This window comes from Melanerpes formicivorus, unplaced genomic scaffold (genome assembly GCF_026170545.1).
Source record: "Melanerpes formicivorus ecotype bairdi unplaced genomic scaffold, bMelFor1.0.p_v2 SCAF_160, whole genome shotgun sequence".
NCBI lineage: Eukaryota > Metazoa > Chordata > Aves > Piciformes > Picidae > Melanerpes > Melanerpes formicivorus.
Genome location: NW_027142512.1, coordinates 27,383 through 51,642, shown reverse-complemented (window position 1 = coordinate 51,642; position 24,260 = coordinate 27,383). Strand labels below are relative to the sequence as shown.

At 52.1% G+C, this 24,260-nt stretch overlaps 1 protein-coding gene across 1 annotated transcript in view; it reads right to left on the bottom strand.

The window, feature by feature from the left end:
* The window catches only part of LOC137457131 (gastrula zinc finger protein XlCGF26.1-like), a 73,390-nt gene that overhangs the window by 25,750 nt on the left and 23,380 nt on the right, over window positions 1–24,260 (bottom strand). The gene's annotated exons all lie outside the window — the stretch shown is intronic.

Here is a 24,260-nt window from a genome sequence, read left to right as displayed (position 1 = left end):
CAGGCTCGAGCAGTGTAGGACAAGACCATGTGTAAGTCCCAGGGTACCTCAGGGCACTGATCACAGGAACCTGGGGTCTCAGCACAGGTATTGGAGGTCTGTGCCCACACTGTGGCAGAAACTGAAGGTTTGAGGTCCCGTCTGCATTCTCTCCTCCAGCTGGGTGTTGGGAGTCAGGGACTGTCATGACCCAGGCAGGATCTGAGGGTTTGTGGTCCTGGGCTCAGGTGCTTCCATCTTCCCTATTGCAGAGCTGTGACCCCTTCCTGCCACAGTATGGCCTCACAGAAGGACCCAGGCAAGAGCTGGGAGGAGAAGCAGCACCCAGAGATCAAGTTGGAGAAGCCAATATGCAGTCCCAAGGTAGAGGAGGTTGAGGAGGAAAAAGAGGACAAGATGGAGGATGATGCTGAGAATGACATTTATGAAGAGGAGGATAATGATAGTGATGAAGGCGACCAGGATGAGGGGGAGGAATGTATGGAGGAGGATGAAGCCAGAGCAGGTCCCTCAGTGTCACCCAAAGAGCTGAATGAGTGTGGGCAGAGCTTCCCAGGTGGCTCAGAGCTAGTGAAGCACCACTGCCCACAGCCTGGCACCCGGCCCTTCATTTGTAGTGGCTGTGGCAAGAGGTTCCGCTGGAACTCTCTTCTCATCCAGCACCGCCGCACCCACACTGGAGAGAAACCTTTCACCTGTGCTGACTGCGCTCAGAGCTTCACCCAGCGCGGCAATCTCACCCAGCACTGCCTCACCCACACTGGAGAGAAGCCCTTCTCTTGTGACAGCTGTGGCAAGCGCTTCAGACAGTTCTCTCACCTTAGGGAACACCACCTCACCCACACCAGTGAGAAAGCCTTTACCTGCAGGGACTGCGGCAAGAGCTTCAAACGCAACTCCACTCTCACCATCCATCGTCGCATCCACACTGGAGAGCATCTGTTCCCCTGTGCTGAGTGCGGCAAGAGTTTCACCACGAGTACTCGATACATCCAGCACCAACTCATCCATAATGGTGAGAAGCCCTACAGCTGTACTGACTGCGGCAAGAGCTTCACCAACAAGCGAGCTCTCACGGAGCACCGTGGTGTGCACACTGGCGAGAAGTTGTTCAGCTGTGCTGCGTACGGTCAGGCCTGCAGCCGTAGGGACACTCTCATTCGCCACCACCGCACCCACACCGGTGAGAAACCTTTCACCTGTGCTAACTGTGGGAAGAGCTTCAGACAGAGGAGCACTCTGATTCGCCACCACCGCACCCACACCGGTGACAAGCCTTTCACTTGTGCTGATTGCGGTAAGAGCTTCAGCGAGAAGCGATCCCTCAACCATCACCGCTGCCCCCACACCAAAGAGCAGCCTGCACTGGAGGGGCAGCATAAATCCACCTAGAATCTGTTGGGTAATCGCGGCTCCTCTGAGAGGGCCTGTCCAGCACCAAAATCATTTTTTTTTTTCCTTTGCATTTCTCAAGGACTGCGGGTACCAGAAGCAACAAACACCTCCTGCCCTTCTGAACACCAATTATTGCTAATGAGACCAATTACAGTGCTGAGTCGGCACAGCTGGAGCTCCCAGTGGAGCTGGGCAGGGCTTTGCCAGGGTCTGTCTGGTTCTTCCCCAATGCTTTGTGTCTCCCTGGGGTTGGAAATCCTCTGTCCATTGACCAATTGTCTCAATAAACCCCAAAAGTTACCCAAATCCTGTCTGTTTGCTTTTATTTCAGATATCTCTGCCTCAATGACTTAATTTTGGGGGCATTTGCTCCCAAGGGATGGGGTGGAGCTGTGTGCCCAGTTCAGCGAGGGGACGATGAGGCGCTCAGAGGAGTCTTGAGGGGCATCTCAGAGGCATTCTGCAGGGGCTTTCAGGTGATCTTAGGTGTTTGGGATTTGTATGGTCCTAGGACTGACTTTTGGGGTCTTTGGAGGGTGTAGGGGGAAGCTGATGGAGATCTTTGGAAGAACTCAGAAAGCTTCTGTTGGCTTTCCACTCTGAAGCTGGAACAGGTTGAAGAGCTGAGAAGAGATTAAGCTGCCTGTTCCCCCCAAAACAGAAGTGAGGGAAAAATAACACACAGACGAACCAAAAAACCCTCTGGGTTGAGATAAGGACTTGAGATAAGAACAAAAGAGTTGAACCCAAAAGAGATCCCATAATGCACACTGACCTGAGGCTGTTTGCAGAAAGAAGCACAGCAGTGAGCAGCAGCAGCCAGGAGTTAAACCCCTTCAGCCCTCCCCCTCAGCAAAAAGCCAGCACCTGAGAGCCAGAACCCAACAGCAGCAACCAGAACAGGAAGCCTCTCATGTTGCCATCTGAACTTCAAGCCCTGTAGTACTTTGCTCCAGCCAGCACTGTCCCTGTGAAGGTGGCATGAGGCAGGATGGTGTGGAGTAATGGCAGCAAATTATCAACTTAACCTTTGACATTCCCAAGCCCTCATTCTGTGCCATCTGCACCATGCCCAGCAGCAATCAGCAGCACACCTCAGGCACTGTCCATTCTCACTCCACAGGAGGTCGCTTTGCAGCACCCAGAGGGCTGCTCACTGCAGGTGCTCTGCAGCTCCACTCTGTTCCAGCACAGTCTGGATCAGTCCATGCCCATGCAAATGCTGGGGCTGTGTTTCTACCTCTGGGGCCATTGAGTCCAGTGACTCCTTCCATGCCTCCAAGTGAAAGGAAACTGTGGCTTGCATCCCAGTACTCAGCTTCCAACACATCCAGGTGTGGGGATCCTCCTGTCACACCAGAAACACAGATGGGTTCCACCACTTGTGGTTTGATGGTGTCAGAGCACTCTGGGCACCTGTATCTACTAAAGCTTTATTCTCTCATGGGTTCAACTTGCCAGGCCATTGGTTCTGTACAGTCCAACAAACCAATTTGTCTCTCCCTTCCATCTGGTTGGAGGCAGAGCCCCTCTAATTCTGTCTTGGGTCCCTTGCATCTTGTGAAGATGCTTTGGCAGTCCCTTCAGGAGGACCAGAAGCAGTTTCAGCTTCCCTGCTCTTCTTAGGCCATTTCCCACTGGAAACTGAGGCAGCATCTCTAGGGGGACAATTCCCCTGTAAGTCACAGACTCCTGCAGCCAGGACTGGATTGGGTTTTCCTTTCCACTTCCTCATATTCTCCCCATGGTCACACAAGTAAAGCAGAGGGTGTGCTGTGCTGTGTGCCTCCCAGATTCTCTCCCTTGGACAGGGGAGCAGCTGCTCCTCATGGCTGAAACACCGGACTGTACAGGTGGGGAATAAAAGCTTCTTCTGGAGCCGATGGAAATCCTGGGACAGTTCCTTCACAGCTGAAACACAGGCCTGGACAGAGGAGCAGAGATTTCCTTTGCCTTGCTGGGGCCTGCTGCTTGTTTCATCCACTGTTTGTCCTTGGCCATCTTCCAAAGCCAGAGATAAGAACCAAGCCAGCAGCCCTGGCTCTTTCTCTTGTTCCCATGGGGCCCCCGATCCCTCCTGGTCCTTTTCAGGATCAGCTGCTTTCTTTGCAGGCTTCTTTTTCCCTACAGGAGTGTTGCAGATGTGCCCTCGGGAATGAGCAGCAAGGATATCAATGAATAGATATATTGGTAGTCTATTGATATACAAACTATGCAGCAGGGGATTTAGTTTCCATTCACAGGCAGCAGTATTGGGTTGGTGGAACCACCTCTGCAGAACGTTTGTGCCTGGGCACTTCAGACAAACCAAATGAGTTCTAGAATTTAGAGTTGAAACTGATTGGAGAAGCAGTGGGGGAGGGGTTTGTCTGTGACCGGCAAACCCTCAACCCAGGACAGTTTCAGCACTACCTGAACCCAAATTCTATAAAGCAAAGGTTTGGCTTCCTCACGAGCTGAGAACCTCATGAAATCTTTCCTTGGTGATGTGTTTAGAGTCCTGACAGCGCGGCACGGCTGTGCCCTCATGAGGAACTAGAGAATGGCGCCGACCGCGTGGCTGTGCCGCGGGGTTGCTGCTTCTCCCAGAGCACAAAGGTCCTGGAGCCTCCCAGGGGAAGCTTCAGAGGCTTTTGCCGCTGGCTCCACGAAGCGCAGCACCTGGCAAAGGTTCCCCGCTCTGGGGGCTGTAGCGCTTCAGGACCGGTGGTGCACAGGGGCTGCCATGGTTTCCTCCCGTGGCGATGGCTCATGCGGCAGTTGACCCCACGCTCCACGGCACTGCCCCCAGCCGGGCAACAGTGGCAATGTGCAGCGAGGCCTTCTGGAGCTGCTTCAAGTCCCGGGCGAGGCGGACCGCAGCGGCACAGAGACGCACGCAGGCATAGGCACGGACACCAGCGTGGGGGGCACTTGTTTACCAAACAACTCCTATTTACCATTTGCCCCAAAGAATACTGCTCCAGTCAGCACCCACTGCTAACACAATAATTAACCAATCAACTGAGACTTTGCCAAATGAGCATAAGCACACACCACAAACAGGGCAAACAAACATGTAGCCTGGGCCTTGTTTGCCACAGGGGTGGAAACATGCCCAGACAGATTGTTGACCTGTACTCAGTGGGCGCAAGGTCCACCCCCACTGGCTCCAGAAGGGAGGGGGGACAAAGGGGGTTTGAGTCACACACACAGAAGCATGTTCTGGTAATATTTGGTGCACAATCCTGGCCATAAGCAACATTCACTACGAGGGGCAGCTGATCCTGGCACAGGTGCTTCTCTGACACAGCTGGCATGCCTGTGGCACTGTCTGTAGGTCCAGAGACCTTCTCTTGCCCTTGAGCCCTCTGCACAGAGATGAGAAGGGCTCGAGAGGCATGGGCCAGGCCCAAGCACATTGCAGTCTCTCAGGAACTCCCAGGCTGACAACAGACTTTTCCCAAAGCTTTCCCCAGCTGGGGAGGATTTTGCACTTGCTCAGGGCTGAAATTCCAAAGCACCAGAGGTGGCCACCAGTCTAAGAATTTGCCACTTCCCTCTCCCACCCACTGCCACTCCTCAGTATCCAGTATCTGGGCAGATCTCACAGTGTTTTCCTAGGGAGTGTCCTGTATTGCTCTGGATGGAACCAGAGCAAGCTGCCCAGCAGTGGGCAGCACAGCTCTGAGCCATTGCCCTAAGCTAACACCCAGCACCATCAGCAGCACAAACAGGACTGAAACTCATCAGCCCCCCGAAAGCAAATCCATCAACACAGCAAGTGCAGCGTCCTGCATCTGGGTCGAGGCAATCCCAGGCACAAATCCAGGCTGGGCAGTGACTGGCTGGAAAGCAGCCCTGAGGAGAGAGACTTGGGGGTGCTGGGGGAGGAGAAGCTCAACAGGAGCTCTCAGTGTGCACTTGCAGCCCGCAAAGCCAATCAGATCCTGGGCTGCATCAGGAGAAGTGTGGCTAGCAGGTCGAGGGAGGTGATCCTCCCCCTCTACTCAGCCCTGGTGAGACCCCACCTGGAGTACTGTGTCCAGTTCTGGAGCCCCTATTACAAGAGGGATGTGGAGGTGCTGGAACATGTCCAGAGAAGGGCCACAAGGATGGTCAGAGGGCTGGAGCACCTCTGCTATGAGGGCAGACTGAAGGAGTTGGGGCTGTTCAGTCTGCAGAAGAGAAGGCTCCGAGGTGACCTCATTGTGGCCTTCCAGTATCTGCAGGGGGCTACAGGAAGGCTGGGGAAGGACTTCTCAGGATCTCAGGTAGTGATAGTACTAGGGGGAATGGAATGAAGCTGGAGGTGGGGAGATTCAGGCTAGATGTGAGGAGGAGGTTCTTCACCATGAGAGTGGTGAAACCCTGGAATGGGTTGTCCAGGGAGGTGGTCGAGGCCCTGTCCCTGGAGGTGTTTAAGACCAGGCTGGATGAGGCTCAGGCCAGCCTGATCCAGTGTGGGGTGTCCCTGCCCATGGCAGGCGGGTTGGAACTAGATGGTCCTTGTGGTCTCTTCTAACCCTGACTGATACTATGATAGTGAACACACCACACCTGTTGAAGTGGAACTTCCTGTGCTGCAGATTCCATCCATTGCCCCTTATCCTCTCCCAGGGCTCAAGTGAGCAGAGGCTGTCCCTGCCTCTTGCTTTCTCACCCCCAGCTCTCACGTATTGATAGGCATTGATCAGATGCCATCACAGACTTCTCTTCTACAGACTAAACAGCCCCTGGACTCTCATCCTCTCCTCATCAGGCAGTACTCCAGTCCCTTGACCATCCTCACAGCCTCTACAGCACATCCCTGTCCCTTTTGAGCCCAGAACTGGATGTAATATTTCAGGTGGGGCCTCACCAGGGCAGAGTAGAGGGGGAGGAGAACCTCCCTGGATCTGTTGGCCACACTCTTCCAAATGCACCGCAGGACCTCACTGGCCTTCCTGGCTGCAAGGGCACATTGCTGTCCCATGCAGAACTTGCTGCCCACCAGAACTCCCAGGTCCTCCATGAGGCTGCTCTCTAACTATTTGTTCCCTTGAGTGCTGTAGGGTTCACATTGCTCTGGACACTGCATGGTGCAGATCACCTCCAGAGAATTTGAGGCTCCCCAGAAATTACCAGTGGGTTCCTCTTAATCACATGGATCCTGTCCCAGCAGGCACTAGTGCAGGAGAAGGAACAGCAGACTGAAGAGAAGGAGAAAGGGAACTGAAAATCTTATCACCTGAATCTAGAAAGAAAGCCCTTGGTAGCAAATGTCCATTCTGGATGGACACAGAACACAACACAGAGAGCTGATGAGAGCAACTGCTGGGGGTGCAGCAACTGCCCTGAGAACCCTAAGGAAGGGCTGGAGGGGGGAGGGCATTCACTGGAATTCCAATACCTGGCAATACCTCTTGGACATACTGAGAATCACAGAATTGTCAGGGTTGGAAGGGACCTCAAGGATCATCCAGCTCCAAGCTCCCTGCCATGGGCAGGGACACCTCACACCAGAGCAGGTTGCTCAGAGTCACATCCAGCCTGGCCTTAAAAACCTCCAGAGATGAGACTTCCACCAGCTCCCTGGGCAACCTGTGCCAGTGTCTCTCTACCCTCTTGGGGAAGAATTTCTTCCTAACATCCAGTCTTAATCTCCCCACTTCAAGTTTTGCTCCATTCCCCCCAGTCCTATCCCTAACCAACACCCTAAGAAGTCCCTCCCCAGTTTTCTTGTAGCCTCCTTCAGATATTGGAAGACCACAAGAAGGACTCCTTGAAGCCTTCCCTTCTCCAGACTGAACAACCCCAACTCCCTCAGTCTGTCCTCATAGCAGAGCAGCTCCAGCCCCCTGCTCATCCTCATGGTCCTTCTCTGGACACCTTCCAGCACCTCCAGATCCTTCTTGTAATAGATGCTCCAGAATTGCCACAGTGCTCCAGGTGTGATCTCACCAGGGTGAAGCAGAGTGGGAGAATCATCTCCCTGGCCCTGCTGGCCACATTTCTCTTGATGCAGCCCAGGATTCAATTGGCTCTCTGGGCTGCAAGTGCACACTGGTGGCTCCTGTTGAGCTTGTGGATGAACACTTCCCTTAAGGATAATCCAGAATTAGAAGCACAGGATGGGGATGGAAGAGGCTCCTGATCCAAAGAAGAGCTATTCCAAATGTGTCCAGAGATGCAACCTAACTGATTAGCAAACATTGACTGCCTGAAGTCAAGTCACTTCTGTGGGAAAAACACTCAGGGTGTGCATCCATCCAGGGACATCCATAGACATGGGTGAGAGATGGGAACAAAGCAGGATTGTGCAGGAAGGAGGAGCCAGCACAAATTCTGCACCATGAGGGTAGTGGAACACTGGAACAGGTTGCCCAGGGAGGTAGTTGTGGTCCCATCCCTGGAGATCTTCAAGGTGAAGCTTGACAGGGCTCTGGGCAACCTGATCTAGTTGACGATGTCCCTGGGAAGGTTGGACAAGATAACCTTTGGAGGTCCCTTCCAGCCCAGCCCATTCTATGATCAGTGAGATATGGGAAGCAAGCAGATTCTGCATGAAGTGCAAAAGGAAGACACCACCTGGGGCTTCTCAGAGCTCTGGGCCTGGCTATGGTTGTGGATTCCTGCCTTGGGCTTCAGTCTCAAGCAGTTGGTTGGAGCAATAACCCTGAGCTTGTTCCCCTTTGTTTGCATGGCTGTTAGAGTGCAGGGCATGTGTGAGTGCTGGTCTGCTTGAGGGAGCAGAGCAGGGGACAGCAAGGACCTCTCTGGGAAGAGCTGGGGCAAAGGTCACCTTAAAGAGCAGGCCCTAAGCCTCTGTCTTCCCCTAAGCTGCCATTGCAAGGACCAGGCCTAAGGCCTGTCTGCATTTCATAGAGCAATATTGAGCAAACTTTCCTGAGGTTCTTTTCCCTTCTTTCTGTTGCCTTTTTGAGACTCTTGAGTTTCTCATTCCATCAGCTGGGCAGGAGATGTTCTCCTCACCTTTCACTACATGTTTTGGAATCTCTTGGGTTTGTCACCAGACAGTGGTTTGGTCACCAGCTGTGTTCAAGCTTTTCCCTTCACCTTCTAATCACAGAAACACAGAATCAACCAGGTTGGAAAACATCTCAGAGATCATCAAGTCCAACCTACCACCCAACACCCCCTGACAGCTAAACCATGGCTCCAGGTGCCACATCCAATCTTTTTTTGAACACCTCCAGGGATGGTGACTCCACCACCTCCCTGGGCAGCACATTCCATTGGTCAGTTCCTCTTTTTGGGAAGAACTTTCTCCTCATCCTGAGCCTAAACCTCCCCTGGTGTGGCCAATTATTAAATATTAATAACAACCATAACAGGACTCCTTCCCAGGACAGATTGTGTCCACACCCAGCAGAGGCTACACCACCTGAAGCCTTCTAACCACTTCTCTGGTACTCCTCCCAGTACCACCCATATACCCTTTCCCACTTCATGACAGATTGGGCCCCATCCCACTACAAACTGTCTGCCTGTTGTTTGGAGCTGGGGTTTCTAGTGTGTCCCATCCCCAGGTTCTGACAGGAACCATTCCAAATGCCCTGGGATGGAACAAACCCTGCACACAGGGAAGAAGGCCAGCTGCAGCTGGGCTGGGCAGGAGGAGTGGGGCCACCCAGACACAGACGTTGTCCTGCACCCAAACTCAGCTCTGCTGTGGCTACATCTGGATGCCTGGTGTCTAGGTGCGAAGTTCTGCAGTCTGATGGAGCAGGGAGGAACTGCAGAGACTGCAGAGGAGATCTGCCATGATGGAGGTTGACATCTCTGTGGAGAGGTTGAGGGATCTGGGATGCTTCAGCCTGCTGAATGGAGGCTCAGGGCACTGCCATAGCAGTGTGCACATGGCTGAAGGGTGGTTTCAGAGAGGATGGAGCTCTTCTGGGGAGTGGGGAGAGATCAAAACCTTCACAAAGTACAGCTTGGAAGGTTCAGACTGGAGAAGTGGACAAAGAAATGTCCCTGAGAAGGCAGAGCTGTTATGCATGAGTCCATTCAGAGGTGTCAGCAAATGGCAGGGAGAGCTGAGACAGCTCAGGGAAGGGATGGAAATGGCAGGAGGAGAGCTGGCTGGGGAAGCAAGGTTGGTGTCAGCAGCGAGAAGGGAAAGAGTTGCAGGCATGGGACAGTGTAGGAGAGGCTGCAGTAGGGATGGCCAAGAGTTCTGGCAAGGCTGATAGGCCCAACAGGACGAAGGCCTTTGTGCCCTTGGCTCTGGCAGTTGCCTCTGCCACCAAGGCCTGTGAGGAGAAACTTGGCTTTGAGGCTGTGAGGTTCTTATAGTCCAAGGGCAGTGGTCAGGACTTGGCCTTTCTGCTTCACAGACCAAAGGCAAGTTTTTCTGCCCTGTACTTTGCTTTTGTCTCCCTGCAATCCTGGCCTCTAACAAGCTGCTCTAAGGAGTCCCTGGGAAGCCTTTGTCAGTAACAAGCCTCAGTGAGGCCAATCAGTGCTTCAAGGCACTTTGGAGTTTGCTTCTGACTTGGACTTCTTGAGAAGCTTCTTGGCAGTAGCTTGGCAGAGTCTCCTGGCAGTACCTAAGGATGATGTCATCAGCCCCAAATACTCCATGGGGCTCATTAAATACTGCTGAACCTCTAATTATTGCCAAGGTTTCTGCAGCTAATTGGAGAGGTTTTTATTGCACAAAGCATCTGATAAAAATGATTTTTAAAGGTACATTTCATTCCTTTTCAGCAGGAGTTGTCTCTTTGGAAGCAAACCACAGCAAAACCTGACAAGGTCCTACCCTGGTCACTGCTCACCCTCACTCCCCACTGCACCCAGCAGAGCCCAGAGCCATAGGTGAGGGACAGGATCTGCCTTGCCAGGGGCTGGGGGTCAGGGCTTGGCCCTTTGGATCAATGAAACCCCTCCAGGTTTACTCAACAGCAGAGCTACCTTTAGCTGCTTGTCCTGACCTGTCAGCACTGCCTCAGTTCTCGGCTCTCACCAGAGCCTGGAAATGCTTCAGTGCCTCCAGTGAAGCTTCCTTTGCATGCACTGTCTCCTTCTGCTCTAACCAGACCCTGGGGACACTTTCACAGTATGCTTCAGTGGGACCCATTAAGAGTAGAAGAAACTACAGAGTTTGAATCTGACTTTGACTTGTGGAGAGGTTTCATCAGCTTTTCAGTCTCTGAGGTTGAAGGACTTGGCACCAAAGGCACCAGAGGGCTCCTTTAAAAGCCTTGGGCTGGTCCTGTGCTGCTGAGCTGGGCCAGGCTCCTGGGCTGGAAGGTGCTGCTGGCAAGCAGGCAGAGCTGCAGGAGACAGCTCTGGCCAGGAGCAGCTTCTCTGCACAGCACAGCAGGGCTGAGGACACTGCCAGAGGATATCAGGGAGATGAGGAAGGCAGAGAGAGCTTCAAGGTGTCCAGGTCTGGGAGGATGCTGAGAGCTCACTGGAGGAGAAGTCACTGCAGTCACAGACACAGTGAGGCTGTGGGTGCTGGACACTGCAGCTGTAGCTCCTGGAGGCATTTCCATCTCGGCAGCTGACGCTCATCTGAAGGCTCCTGGAGTGTGCACACAGAAGGATGAGCAAAGCCCTTCACTTCCATCCTGTGAGCAACAGTGAGCAGAGCTGGGTAAGGAGAAGGCTTCACCCCCAGCCCCTCTGCCTTTCTCTCTTCCCTTCACTGTCTCTGCAGCACTGCAGGCCTGCTCCCTCTTTCTCCACCTCTCCATGGGTGTGGTGGTTTTAGGCAATGCCTTTAAAATTTAGTTACAGATTTTGAGCAGAAAAGTAGAAACAAAATAAATAGATCACTCTTGGGTGTGAAAAGGAAAAGAAAAGATTATTCTAAACAAATTCATTGGATAAATATCTGGAATCAGAGGAGCTGTACCATAACAATTCTCTCTCTTCTCTTCTGATCTCAGCTCTTTTGCTTCACTCAGGAGAGATCACCTGCTTTGGCTGCCCTTGGCTAAGTCTAACCCACTGCTTTTTTTCTCTCTTCACTCTCTTTTCTCTCTTGGAACAGGGGGATAGGGGATAGGGGCAGTGCAACAGATTCCCTAGTCTGTGAGCAGGGGGGTTTTGTGTTGTTTGCTAATTGTAAATACCTGTCTAATATTGTCACTCCTGTATGTTCTGTACCTGTTCATTGCCTTCCATTGTAGAGTGTAGCTCTTGCTTGTCAATACAGCTTCATTTGCTCCTAGCTGCTCTGCTCTGGCAAAGCTAATGATGGGGGGAAATTTCAACCCAACAAAATGGGACTCTTTTTCCCTGGAATTGGGCTGTTGGTCACTTTCTGATCTGACACCAGAGGAATCTTCATGGCAATTCTGGGCCCCTGATGTGTTTGAAGCTGTGATTGGTAGTAATGGAACTGAGCTAACCCATTCCTCCTGCAGCTCTGCAGGACAGGGCTTACAATGAGGCTGAGAGAAGTGTGCCCTAACTTATCACTGTGTTTTCCTCCTTGGACAGGTCTCCACGGTCAGAGGCAGCAGATGGCCAACAGCAGCTCCATCACCCACTTCCTCCTCCTGCCATTCCCAGGCACAAGGCAGCTGCAGCTCCTGCACTTCTGCCTCTTCCTGGCCATCTACCTGGCTGCCCTGCTGGGCAATGGCCTCATCATCACCACCATAGCCTGGGACCACCACCTCCACACCCCCATGTACTTCTTCCTCCTCAACCTCGCCCTCACTGACCTGGGTGCCATCTCCACCACTGTGCCAAAATCCATGGACAATTCCCTAAGGGACACAACAGACATCTCCTATGCAGGATGTGTTGCTCAGGTCTTCTTTGTATTATTCTGGATTTCAGCAGAGTTTTATCTCCTCACCACCATGTCCTACGATCGCTACGTTGCCATCTGCAGACCCCTGCACTATGAGACCCTCCTGGGCAGCAGAGTTTGTGGCCACCTGGCAGCAGCTGCCTGGGGCTGTGGCTTTCTCTATGCTCTGCTGCACACAGCCAATACATTTTCCCTGCCCCTCTGCCAGGGAAATGCTCTGGAACAGTTCTTTTGTGAGGTGCCCCAGATCCTCAAGCTCTCCTGCTCCACATCCTACCTCAGAGAACTTTGGCTTATTGTGTTCAGTATCTCTTTAGCTTTTCTCTGTTTTGTGTTGATTGTGGTGTCCTATGTGCAGATCTTCAGGGCAGTGCTGAGGATCCCCTCTCAGCAGGGACGCCACAAAGCCTTTGCCACCTGCCTCCCTCCTTGTCTCCTTGTTTATCAGCACTGCCATCTTTGCCTACCTGAAGCCTCCCTCCATCGCCTCCTGATCCCTGGATCTGATGGTGTCAGTTCTGTACTCAGTGGTGCCTCCAGCAGTGAACCCTCTCATCTACAGCCTGAGGAACCAAGAGCTCAAGGCTGCCCTGAGCCAACTGATCCCTGCATGCTTTCAGAAGCAATAAACTCTGCTGCAGAACAGTTCTGATGTCACTCAGTGCAGGACCAGCCTGGCTTCTGTACTTTTTGGTGGTAGTGTTTTACTCTTTATAAAACTGTCATCCCTTTTGTAACACAGTCACTGCTTTGCTGACCAAGAGTTTGTGCAGCAGGACCTCTGCTCTTTGTTTGGTTGAAAAATAAAGAACCTTTCATTAACCTTTTCCTTCCTGAGATCCTTCCTCCAGGACTTCTCCAGAGCTTCAGGGCCAGGTCCTGTGCAGACTAGGGGTAGGAGGATGTCCAGTCACTGCCATGGAACACCAGCACCTAGACTTCCAGAGCTGTTTCCTTTCCACTTCCACCCTCTCCTGGGTCAGTGCAAGGCCTGAGTGCTGTGGCAGCTTGGTCATTGTTCTGCTGCATGCCAGTCCTGTGACCACAGGCAGGGACAGGCCATGGGAACTACACTGATTGAGCTGGCCCCCAAGAGCAGTTCCACAAAGACAGATGATCTGCTCAGGGCAGAGTCTGAAGGCTTAGGCCTTCATCCAAAGTTTCTCTCCAGAGCAGGCCCAAGAAAGTTTCCCAGGCATGCCAAGAGCAGGGAACAGCTCAAGTGTGAGTGTGCAGGTGTGGGGCACACAGCAGTGTCCTGACACAGACAGGCCTCCTTCAAGAGGCCTGAAGGAGCAGCAGAGCAGGCTCTGATCTGTGTCTCTGTTCACTGCACACTCTGGGGAAGCTGTCCCAGGGCACCCATCCTGAATTATCCTCTCACCACCACCATTTCCAACACTGGTCTCTCACCACAACTTTTGAAGTTTTTTGTCCCCCAGTTGCAGGTCACAGGCTCAGGAGGTCAGCAGTGGCTGCTGGCATTGCACAGATGAGATGCAAGCATGGACATGGTGTGTGAGCTGAGAGGAACCTGAGTGAGCACAAACACCATCAGCTGTGGCTGGGGTACCAGGGCAATGGAGGTGTGAGGAGCCTCCCAGCCTCTGGCAGGGGCAGCAGGAGGCCAGGGACACTCTGAGTGCTGCAGTGCAGAGCTTGTGTAAGTGGTAGGGAAAGACTGTATGAACATCCTGAGGTGCAAAAGGAGTTCACAATGCCTGGCAGAGCCCTGACAGTAGATGTAGTCTACCTTGACCTTAGTTATGCTTTTGATTCTGTCTCCCATAATATCCTTGTGAGTAAGCTCAGGAAGTGTGGGATGGAAGAGCAGACAGTGAGATGGATCAGGAACTGGTTACAAAATAGAGTCCAAAGAGTGGTGGTCAAAGGTGCCAGGTCCAGCTGGAGAGCTGTAACCAGTGGAGTCCCCCAGGGATCAGTGCTGGGTCCTGTCCTGTTCAATATCTTCATCAATGATGAGTGGACAGACAGAGTCTGCTCACTAAGTTTGCTGACAATACCAAACTTGGAGGCTTGGCTGAGACCCCTGAAGGCTGTGCAACCATTCACAGACTTGGACAGACTGAGAGCTGGGTAGAGAGGAACCACATGACGTTCAACAAGGATGAGAGCAGAGTCCTGCACCTGGGAAGGAAGAATAAACTGCAGCAGTACAGGCTGGGAGGTGATCTGATGGAAAGCAGCCCTGTGGAGAAGGACCTGGGAGTGTAGGTGGACAGCAAGTTCTGCATGGGGCAGCAATGTGCCCTGGTGGCCAAGAAGGCCAATGGGGTCCTGGGGTGCATTAGGAGGAGTGTGTCTAGCACATCCAGGGAGGGTCTTCTCTCCCTCTACTCTGCCCTGGTGAAGCCACTCTTGAATATTGCATCCAGTTCTGGGCTCCCCAGTTCAAGAGGGACAGGGATCTGCTGGAGAGAGTCCAAAGGAGGGCTACAAGGATGCTGAAGGGACTGCAGCACTGCCTGGGGAGGAGAGGCTGAGAGCCCTGGGGCTGTTTGGTCTGGAGAGGAGGAGACTGAGAGGGGATTTAATAAATATTTATAAATATCTGAGGCCTGAGGGTCAGGAAGGAAGGGACAGGGACAGGCTCTGCTCAGTTGCACCCTGGGATGGGACAAGGGGCAATGGATATAAACTACAGCACAGGAGGTTCCACCTCAACATGAGGAGTAATTTCTTCACTGTGAGGGTCACAGAGCACTGGAACAGGCTGCCCAGAGAGGTTGTGGAGTCTCTTTCTCTGGAGACTTTCCTGACCCATCTGGATGCCTTCCTGTGCATCTTGCACGAGATTCTATGGTCCTGGTCTGGCAGGGGGTTGGACTTCTTTGGAGGTTCCTTCCAGCCCCTCACATCCTGTGATCCTGTGACATTTCTGTGTGTGACTGCAGCACAAAGCTCCCTGCCCCAGGGAGATTCCTCTCAGGTGTCCTGCACAGGCTCATTGCAAATGTTGCTGTCTGCTCACATCACCCTTCCTGGGTCATGGCCTGAAATGTGCACAGAGCCATCAGAGAGGTTCTTGGTCTTTGGAAAAGGCATCTTCAGGAAGGCCAAGAAGGAGGCTGGGGCAAACTCCAGGCTGGTCACCCTCAGCACAGCTGTGGTGCTGGGTCAAAAGTGATAGGTCAGACACTCCTGCAGCCATCTGCAGGCCCTTGCAGGACAAGAGAGAGATCAAATATGTCTCGGTAAGGGCAAGAAGGAGATGTTTGGTTCCTGGACCTTAGCCAGGCCTTTGCCATGGACCCCATGTGCTCTATAGAGCCAGACTGGTGACAGCAGGACTGAGGAAATGGATGAGGTGTTGGGTGGGAGGGTGGGTGGTGGATCAAGCCCCAAAGTCACCAGGGCAGAGTCCTCCTGGCAGCCACTTCCCAGTGGCATCCCTCAGGGCAAGCCCTTCAGCCAGCACTGTGCAATCTCTTCATCTGCTCCCTGCACCTTCTGACCCAGGGCCTCTGCAGCTCCTTTGGGGATGAGGCCAAACTGGGCACAGGCCTTGAGGGACCTCCTCTGCTTAACCCTGCCCTGAGCAGGGTCACTGGACAAGATGATGTGCAGGAGCCTATTCCACAGATCACCAGGACAGGGCCAGCAGCTCCTCTGAGGAAGGTTTCTCCACTCAGAGCCTTGGTAGGAAATCTCCCAGATGGATTGGATGAAACTTTGATCTGCTCAGCCTCTGGCCACAAGGAGGGGGATGGTTGGGTGTGGGATCAGGTGGTCAGTTGTGTCTCAGGAGCTCATCATTCAGGAGTAAGCCAATGAGTGTGAAGGGGCTGTGAGGTCACTTCTGCCTGGGGAGGGGATTGGCCAACAGCAGGAACACAGCTGGAAAGGGACTGTGAGGTATTTTCTGTCTGTGAGGAAGAGGTTATTAGTTTATGAATATGAAATATGAATTATAGTAATAGTAGTTTTATTAATTACAAGAATTATTAATAAGCAATGAATCACCATTTTATATAGATAATCTAGTGAACAATTGTGAAATACATCCCATAAGTGGTTTAGTATTTATAATTTGGACTCAATCAGGATATTTAGAGAGTTAATTTCTATTACTATAATGCAGGCTGCAATTCCACTGCTTGTCCACCAGATGGCGACGCGACTCTGGCAACCGCTAAGTATATACAGAGATATTACACTGTGTATCAGAGGACTGGACTACAAAGATTATCCTGCTAGACTCGGGTGCTTTGATCTGTTAGTGAGTACAAAGCAGGTGGAAGGTACTCTGTGTCCTTTGTTTGTAGCAAGGTTAGGCTCTGGCAGACTGCTGACTTCTGGCTGGTCCAGACAGTGACAGTGGGTGGCAACCTTTTCCCTTCCATGGCAGCAGAGAGGGAATGGACCTTAGGGTAGCTGTTAAGCAGTTTCCCTTCGCAGGACTCGGGCAGCTCCCTCTGGATGGCAGGGAGCAGTACTGCAGGGTCAACCCAGCAGGGTTCAGCCCTCACAGAATCAGCCTGCATGGCAGGGCAGGGCCACATTTCCCAGTAGGCAGGCTTGGAGGTTTCCAATCTGGTGCGATGGCAGGTGGGGCTGGACCCAGCAGGGGTCAGCCTGGTGGCAAGGGGCTTCAGGGCTGGCATGGATGGCCCTGGGGAAGAGGCACAGGTGCATGAAGCAGCAGCTTCCCCTTTGCTTGGCTCGAAGGAGTGGCCAAACCCTTATCGGAGCAGTCCTGGCTTTGGGGCACAGGGCACGAATGGTGCTCTGGATTCCCCTGAGGTTCACAGGGCACAGAGCAGCAGAAGTAGTGACTCCTATCCTGTGATGTCAGGGTTACACAGGCATGAGGCTGACACTGCTTCTGCTCTCTGAGCTGACACACACAGGGTGGTGCCTCTTGTCAGTCTGCGGCTTCAGGCTGAGGCAGACATTTGCACTGCTGGACTCAGCTAAGTCCCTTCCCTGGCAGCTGGGCAGATCTTACCCTCGGGGGTCCAGTCCTCTGGAAGGCACAGCAGGCTCTTCCAACTGGTGAGACTGGCAATGCAATGCAGTAGTTTCTCAGACTCAGTGAAAGTCCCTCCTCAGGAGATACTCTCAGGGCTGAGGCTTAACAGGGCTGCCCGGCTGCTGGCTTCCCCTTGTTGTGCAGAGGCCACTAGTTTGCTTGCATGTAGGAAAGAGAAGACTTAATAGCAATGAGCTCAATGGCAGAGGCTATGGCATGAGCTTTGTCCTCTCGAACAGTGAAAGAGGACAACGTATTTACAAGCTGGGGTAATACTGATAGGTTTCTGGAGGCTGGATGTGGCCAATGGGAGCTCTCATAAACATCCAGCTGCAGCCTATGGGAGGCATGAAACTGGAATTATGCCATGCTTAGCATCATCACCAACATCCCATGCCATGGGTGTGTCAGGGGTCTGTGCCACCTTGGACTCTGTTCCCCTCATGAAATGAGGGGGAACTTGTCCACGTGCTGGGACAGGTTTCAATATCTGGGCATAATGCTGGGCATAATGTGCCTTCACCACATAAGGGTATGGAGTGAGGGGGAGATCATCCTGGTTTTAGCCTTGATGAAGTTAATATTCACAGCATCTCCTCAGGTGCTGTGGTTTGGATTTGTGACCAAGCCAGTGCTGAGAGCAGACTCTGTCCTCACTGCATGGATCAGGTGGGGACACACTAGTGGCAACTCCATGTACAATGTACACCACTTGCCCACTCCTCTCTTCCTCCATGTTGCTGTAAGGACACTCACCATGGCCCAAGCACAAGCTCCTTGGGACCAGCTGCGGCTGAGACCCACTGGAAGTGCTGAAACACCACAGAACAAGGCAGTTTCAATTCAGCCCCTGAAGAGACCCCCAGATGCTGCGGGAAGGCTGGGTGGAGAGGGAGGAAGACATTTCCCTGCCAAGGAACCCTGCACCCATGCCTGGTGAAGGAAGACAATGATCCCCTGAGGAGAAGCAAGCTGCAGGGCTGGCCAAGAATGGATCTTGATCAGATTCCTGATGTCTTCTTTTTGCCTTGTCTTTCTTGGCTTGAATGCTGCTCACTGGACAGTCACTGGAAAATGAGAAAGGCTCCAGCAGAAGTTTCCAACCTACCACAGCCTGGGACTGCAGACACAGTGCTGTTAGGTCTGCCCTATGAACTGTCTCCAACTAGGCAGCAGCTGAGCTGACCACAGACTCAAATGCAGGAGGAGTGTGGTTCACAGCTGCATTCACCCACTGCACGGGATGCAAATGGCAACAGAAAGCTGCAGTGCTGGAGGTTGGCACTGGGAAGACTGTGACACAGGAAGGAGAATTGCCCTGCACTCATGCTGGCAGCAGAGAATGGTGCCACTGCTATTCACACTGATTCCTGTGCAGCCTACAAGGGTGCCACTGAGTGGATGTGTCAGGGGGAATCTAATCAATCTGGAGAGCTGGAGACTGGCAATGATTCTGAGGAATAGGTCAGTCAAGACCCTCAAAGGTAGGATGGGTCAAAGGCCATGCCCAGAAGGGAAGAGCTGCTGCAAAATGGAACCAGCAGGCAGATCACCCAGCAAAAATTCCTGTGGTGAACAATGAAGGGGAAGATTGAGCAGGATTGGCTGAGTGGCTGCACATCAGAAGAGGCCACCCAGGGAAGGCCAACCTCTATTCTGAGTGTCAGCCTTGAGAGAGGTCAGTTTGAAACATTTGAAACAATTCTCACAGCTTGTCCACAATGTTGGGTAAGGCTTAAGGCCAACCACCCAAACCAAGCCTCTGCCCAACACACCAGACACAAGAAGACTCTGTGGAGCCCCTGGCAAATTGATTATGTTGGCCCTTTGAAGACCTCTCCTCGGAAAAGTTATATCCTGGTAGGAGCAGAAGTGGTTTCAGGATGAACCATGGCCACAGCTCTCAGTACTGCCACAGGAGCTCAAAGGATTGAAGCTCTGGAGAAATGGTTCAGCATTCTACCTGTGCCTGAGTGTGTCCAAAGTGACAATGGATCACACTTCACAGTGAGCACAGTGCAAGACTGGGTGCAAGGAGAATGAATTAAAGGAGTGTTCCCTACCCCATATAATCCTCAGGCTAATGGTGTAGCTGAACAGACCAATGGTCTTATTACAAGACATGCTGATAGCTCAAGGCACAGCTGGGACACATGGTTGGCAGAAGCAGTTTTTACTGTCAGCAGCTGATGAGGAATATATGGAAGCCCCAAAATTCAAACATCTAGTCCCATGGAACTAGTGATGGCTACTGACCATGGACCTGATGGACAGAGGAGTGAATCCCTACCACAGATATAGATAGCCCAACCTGTACTAGTGAAGCTACTGTCCATTGGCATTGTGCCCATGATATTGGCAAAACTCAGAGGCTTCTATGCCTGGGAAGCCTTGGATGGGATTGGGATTGGGCAGGGACAGCAATGGGGAGGTTGGGGAGGGTGAGGAGCAAAGTTGTCCATTCAATGTCAGACCTGAAGGACAGATTTCCCTGCAAGTGCAGATGTCCTGGTGAGACAGCCTGGGTCAGTGTCACTTGGGCAATTATCATCTCTGCTCTGAACTGAAAGCTAACAGAATATTCTACCTCTGATATGAAATAAATAATAAAGGAGCTTTGTGAGGAGCACTTTGAAATCCTGAAGAAAACCACAAAGACACAAATAGCTCTTAGGGCACTTGGGGATCATTGCCTGAGCCTCACACACTGAGAGGAGACTGAAGGAATCTGCTCAAGAAGTCAGAAGAAAAACAAAGAGTGCCTTGAAGTATTAATTGGCCTCACTGAGGGCCATTAGCAACAAAGCCTCCAAGGGGTGGTTAGAGAAGCTCAATGAAGGTCATGATTGAAGGCAGACAAAGGCAAAGTGCAGCTGAACAAACCCTGGCCTTGGTTTCTGAAAGAGAAAGGCCAAGCTCTGACCCTCAGGCCTTGGAAACGCAGATCCTGAGAGCCTCCAACTAAAACTTCCTCTCAGCAGCCATGGTGGCAGAAGCTGCTGCCAGAAGGAAGAGGATCAAGACCTTGTCCCTGTTGAGCCTTTCAGCCCTGCCAGAGCCCTTGGCCATCCCTCCTGCAGGCTGTGCTACACTGTCCCATACCTGCAGCTCTTTCCCTTCAGGCTGTTGACATCCATCTGGCTTCCCCAGCCATCTCTCCCCCTGACATTTCCACACCTTCAGTCAGGCCTCTTCACTCTTGCTCCTGTTCCTTGACACACAAAGGCAGACATGGGCTGTCAAGACTCCTTCTGGATCACCTCTTGCACCACAGCACTATAGACGACGGAGATTGGAATCAATACGGCTGACCAATATGATCGAGTATTGCTCCTTTATCGTTCCAGTGGTGCAGGCCGATGGTGCAGGCCTGAGGTGTGAGTATAACACAGTAAAGTGTAGAAGAAGAAGAGACAGGAAAGGCAGAAGTGCATAGCAAGGCAACTGCTACAACTTATATAAACTCGGCGTGCCCTGTTGGCACAGCTCCATTGGTTCCCTCTGAGTGACCACACATTGCACTATTATAGATTATTGGTGCAACTACTAATGACACACAAGGTTTGTTGATGCAGGTACATGTCCTGTTGTTCCAAGATAACTTTCCATGTTTTTAGCTACCAGTGTCTTGTTTTAGTTACATGCTGCAGGCACAGCACTGTTTTGCTCCACTGCTAGCTGGCTCTGCATTTATGCTGAGCATGGCCTACCACCATGTCAGGCTCTAGGCCTGCACTGCCAGATTGCTCACACTGCTCGTCTCTGGCATTGCCACACAGGGGTCTGTGCCACTTTGTTCCCTTTGTTCCCCTCATGAAAGGAGGGGGAACTTGTCCACGTGCTGGGAGAGGTTTCAATATCTGAGCATAATTCTGGGCATAATGTGCCTTCACCACGTAAGGGTATGGAGTGACGGGGAGATCATCCTGGTTTCAGCCTTGATGGAGTTAATTTTCTTCACAGCAGCTCTTCTGGTGCTGTGGTTTGGATTTGTGACCAAGCCAGTGCTGAGAGCAGACTCTGTCCTCACTGCATGGATCAGTTGGGCAGACACCAGTGGCAACTCTGTGTACGATGTACACCACTTGCCCATTCCTCTCTTCCTCCTCCTTGCAGTAAGGACACTCACCATGGCCCAAGCACAAGTTTCTGGGGACCAGGTGCTGCTGAGATCTGCTGCAAGTGCTGAAACACCACAGAACAAGGCAGGCTAAGCTCTCTCTTGTTTTCCATGGAAATGAAAGGTACAGCAAACCTGCCTGGGGCAGGGGCAGCTCTCTGCAGGTGGCTCAACTGCAATCCATGGTAGAGGAGAAAATGCAGACTGGATGCAGGGAGTCAATGGATCTACTCACCAGGAACCAAATGAAAGGAGGATCTTTTACATCCATTCTACCAACCCATAGCACAAAGAGCTCTGTAGCAGAGCAGCCCAACCAAATTCAGGTTGTTGGTGTAACTTCACCATGAGAAAACCCATAACTGGGTTTTGTATTTGGGGTTCCATAGACAGCCTTCAAAATAATCCCCATGCATCACACAGGACACTGTGCAGAGAGACCATGTACATGGATCCTGATATAGGCTGGGCAGGGACTGGCTTGAGAGCAGCCATGAAGAAAAGGCCTTAGGGGAGCTGGTGGATGAGAAGCTCAGCAGGAGCCAGCAGTGAGCACTTGCAGCCCAGAGAGACAACCAGAGCCTGGGCTGCAGCCTGTAGATCCATGTTGATCAATGAGTTAGTTTGCAATAGAACCAATCAGTGAGAAGCCAAAAAGGGAGTGGTAATGAAATGTTGAGATGGCCTTCATGTCTGTGTGAGGCCCTGGAGGTGATGAGATCTGCAACCAAACCATGTGAGAAAGGATGGGAGTGAAAAAGAGCCAAGTGCTGCATCCTTGAAGCAGATGGGAAAGGCAAGCCGGGAGAAGAGCCCCTGTTCAAATCAAGATGCAACAGGGAGCTGAGTGGGGATAGGCTGTGGGAAAGGAAAGTTGTAACATTCACCTATGCCTGAAGAAGGAGCCACAGGCTCTGCAGGTCTGGGCCCCTTGGCTCCCCTTGCAGCGCTGGTCCTGTTCTCAACTGCTCTGTTAGTTTGTATCTCAGCTCATGGTGCTGGAACCAGCTGGGCCTGCACCATAATATTTGTCACAGTTCTGGAACACCACCACAGCAATCAGTTCAGTTTCTGTCTGTGTGATGTCTCTGTAATCATTGGCTGTGATTGGAAATTCTCTGGACCAATAAGCCCTCACCAGGATGTGTCTTTGCTCACATGTTGTATGGTTAGCTACAACCTACACCCATTGGAAAGAATTTCACTGCAATCCAACAGGGTGAATGGTCCCACATCCAGCTGGTGGCCAGTCACTAGTGGTGTGCCCCAAGGATCAGTGCTGGGCCCTGTGCTCTTTAACAACTTTATTGATGATCTGGATGAGGGGATTGAGTCCATCATCAGTAAATTTGCTGACGACACCAAGCTGATCTGCTGGTGGGTAGAGAGGCTCTGCAGAGGGACCTCGACAGGCTGGACAGATGGGCAGAATCCAACGGCATGAGATTTAACACATCCAAGTGCCAGATTCTGCACATTGGCCACAACAACCCCATGCAGTGCTACAGGCTGGGGTCAGAGTGGCTGGAGAGCAGCCAGGTAGAGAGGGACCTGGGGGTGCTGGTCGATGGTAGGCTGAACATGAGCCTGCAGTGTGCCCAGGCAGCCAAGAGGGCCAATGGCATCCTGGCCTGCATCAGGCACAGTGTGGCCAGCAGGAGCAGGGAGGTCATTCTGCCCATTGATGGGTTGGATGCGATGATCTTGAAGGTCTCTTCCAACCTGGTCTATTCTATTCTATTCTATTCTATTCTATTCTATTCTATTCTATTCTATTCTATTCTAATACACTGAGACAGGATCAGGGCACCAGTCTGTACTTGGACAGGGCCCAGTCTGTACTGGGAGAAGGTCAGGAGATGCAGTTGGTACTGAGAGGGGGCCCCAGTCAGTACTAGGTTGGGACCATAGTACACAGTTAACATGTGGAGGGATGCAGTAGGTACTGGGAAGGGACCAGGGAATAAACTTTGTACTGGAATGGGACCCAGAGTGTCCTGGGACAGAACAAGATGATGCAGTTTGTGCTGGGATGAGGCCATGTCTGCTCTGGGAGGGGACCAGGGGATTCAGCTTGTTTTGGACCAAGGCCCAGTCTGTACTGGGAGGGCTCAGAGAGGTTCATATTGTACCTGGAGGGGGCCTCAGTCTGAACTGGGATGGCATCAGGGGATCAGTTTGCAGGGATGGGTCCTGGACTGTGCTGGGATGGAATCAGGGTTTCAGGAGATGCACTTTGTACTGGGATGAGACTCAGACTGTGCTGGGAGATGGCAATGGGATCCCATTGGTACCAGGATCAGACCACAGCTGCACTGGGATCAGGATATCCACTTTGTGCTGTGCTGGGTGCAGCTGGGACTGGGAGGGGTCCAAGGGATGCACTTTGTAGTGGCACAGGAAACTGTATGGGAGATGGCAAAGGGATGTAGTTTGTCCTGGGATAAGACCATATGTGAGCTGAGAGGGGTTGAGGAGATGCAGTTTGTACTCAGATGTGACCAGGTCTGAACAAGGATGTGTTAAATGGTTCCCAATTGTACTGTGTGGGGACCAGTCTGTATTGGCATGTGCCCAGGGAATGCAGTTTGTACTGAGAAGAGTCCAGGATGTACTGGGAGGGCATAATGGGATCCAGTATTTATGAGACAAGGCCTAATGTGTAACTGGAGGGATTAAAGGAACCCTGTTTGGGCTGACCCAGGGCCCAGACTGCACTGGGAGGGCATGAGGGTGTGCAGTTTGTACTGGGATGAATGCATTCAGTACTGGGAATGGAGCCAAGAGATAGATTCTGTGCTGAGATGGGACCCAGGATGCAGTGCTAGAGGACAGTGGGATCCAGTTTGTACCAAGATGAGGCCACATCTGTACTGGGAGGGGTAAAGGAACCAATATAAAGGACTCAGTATAGACTGAGTCTATACTGGAATGGGGTCAGGGTATCCACTTCAGATTCTGAGGAGGTGCAGGCTGTAATGGGAGGGGATTGGGGT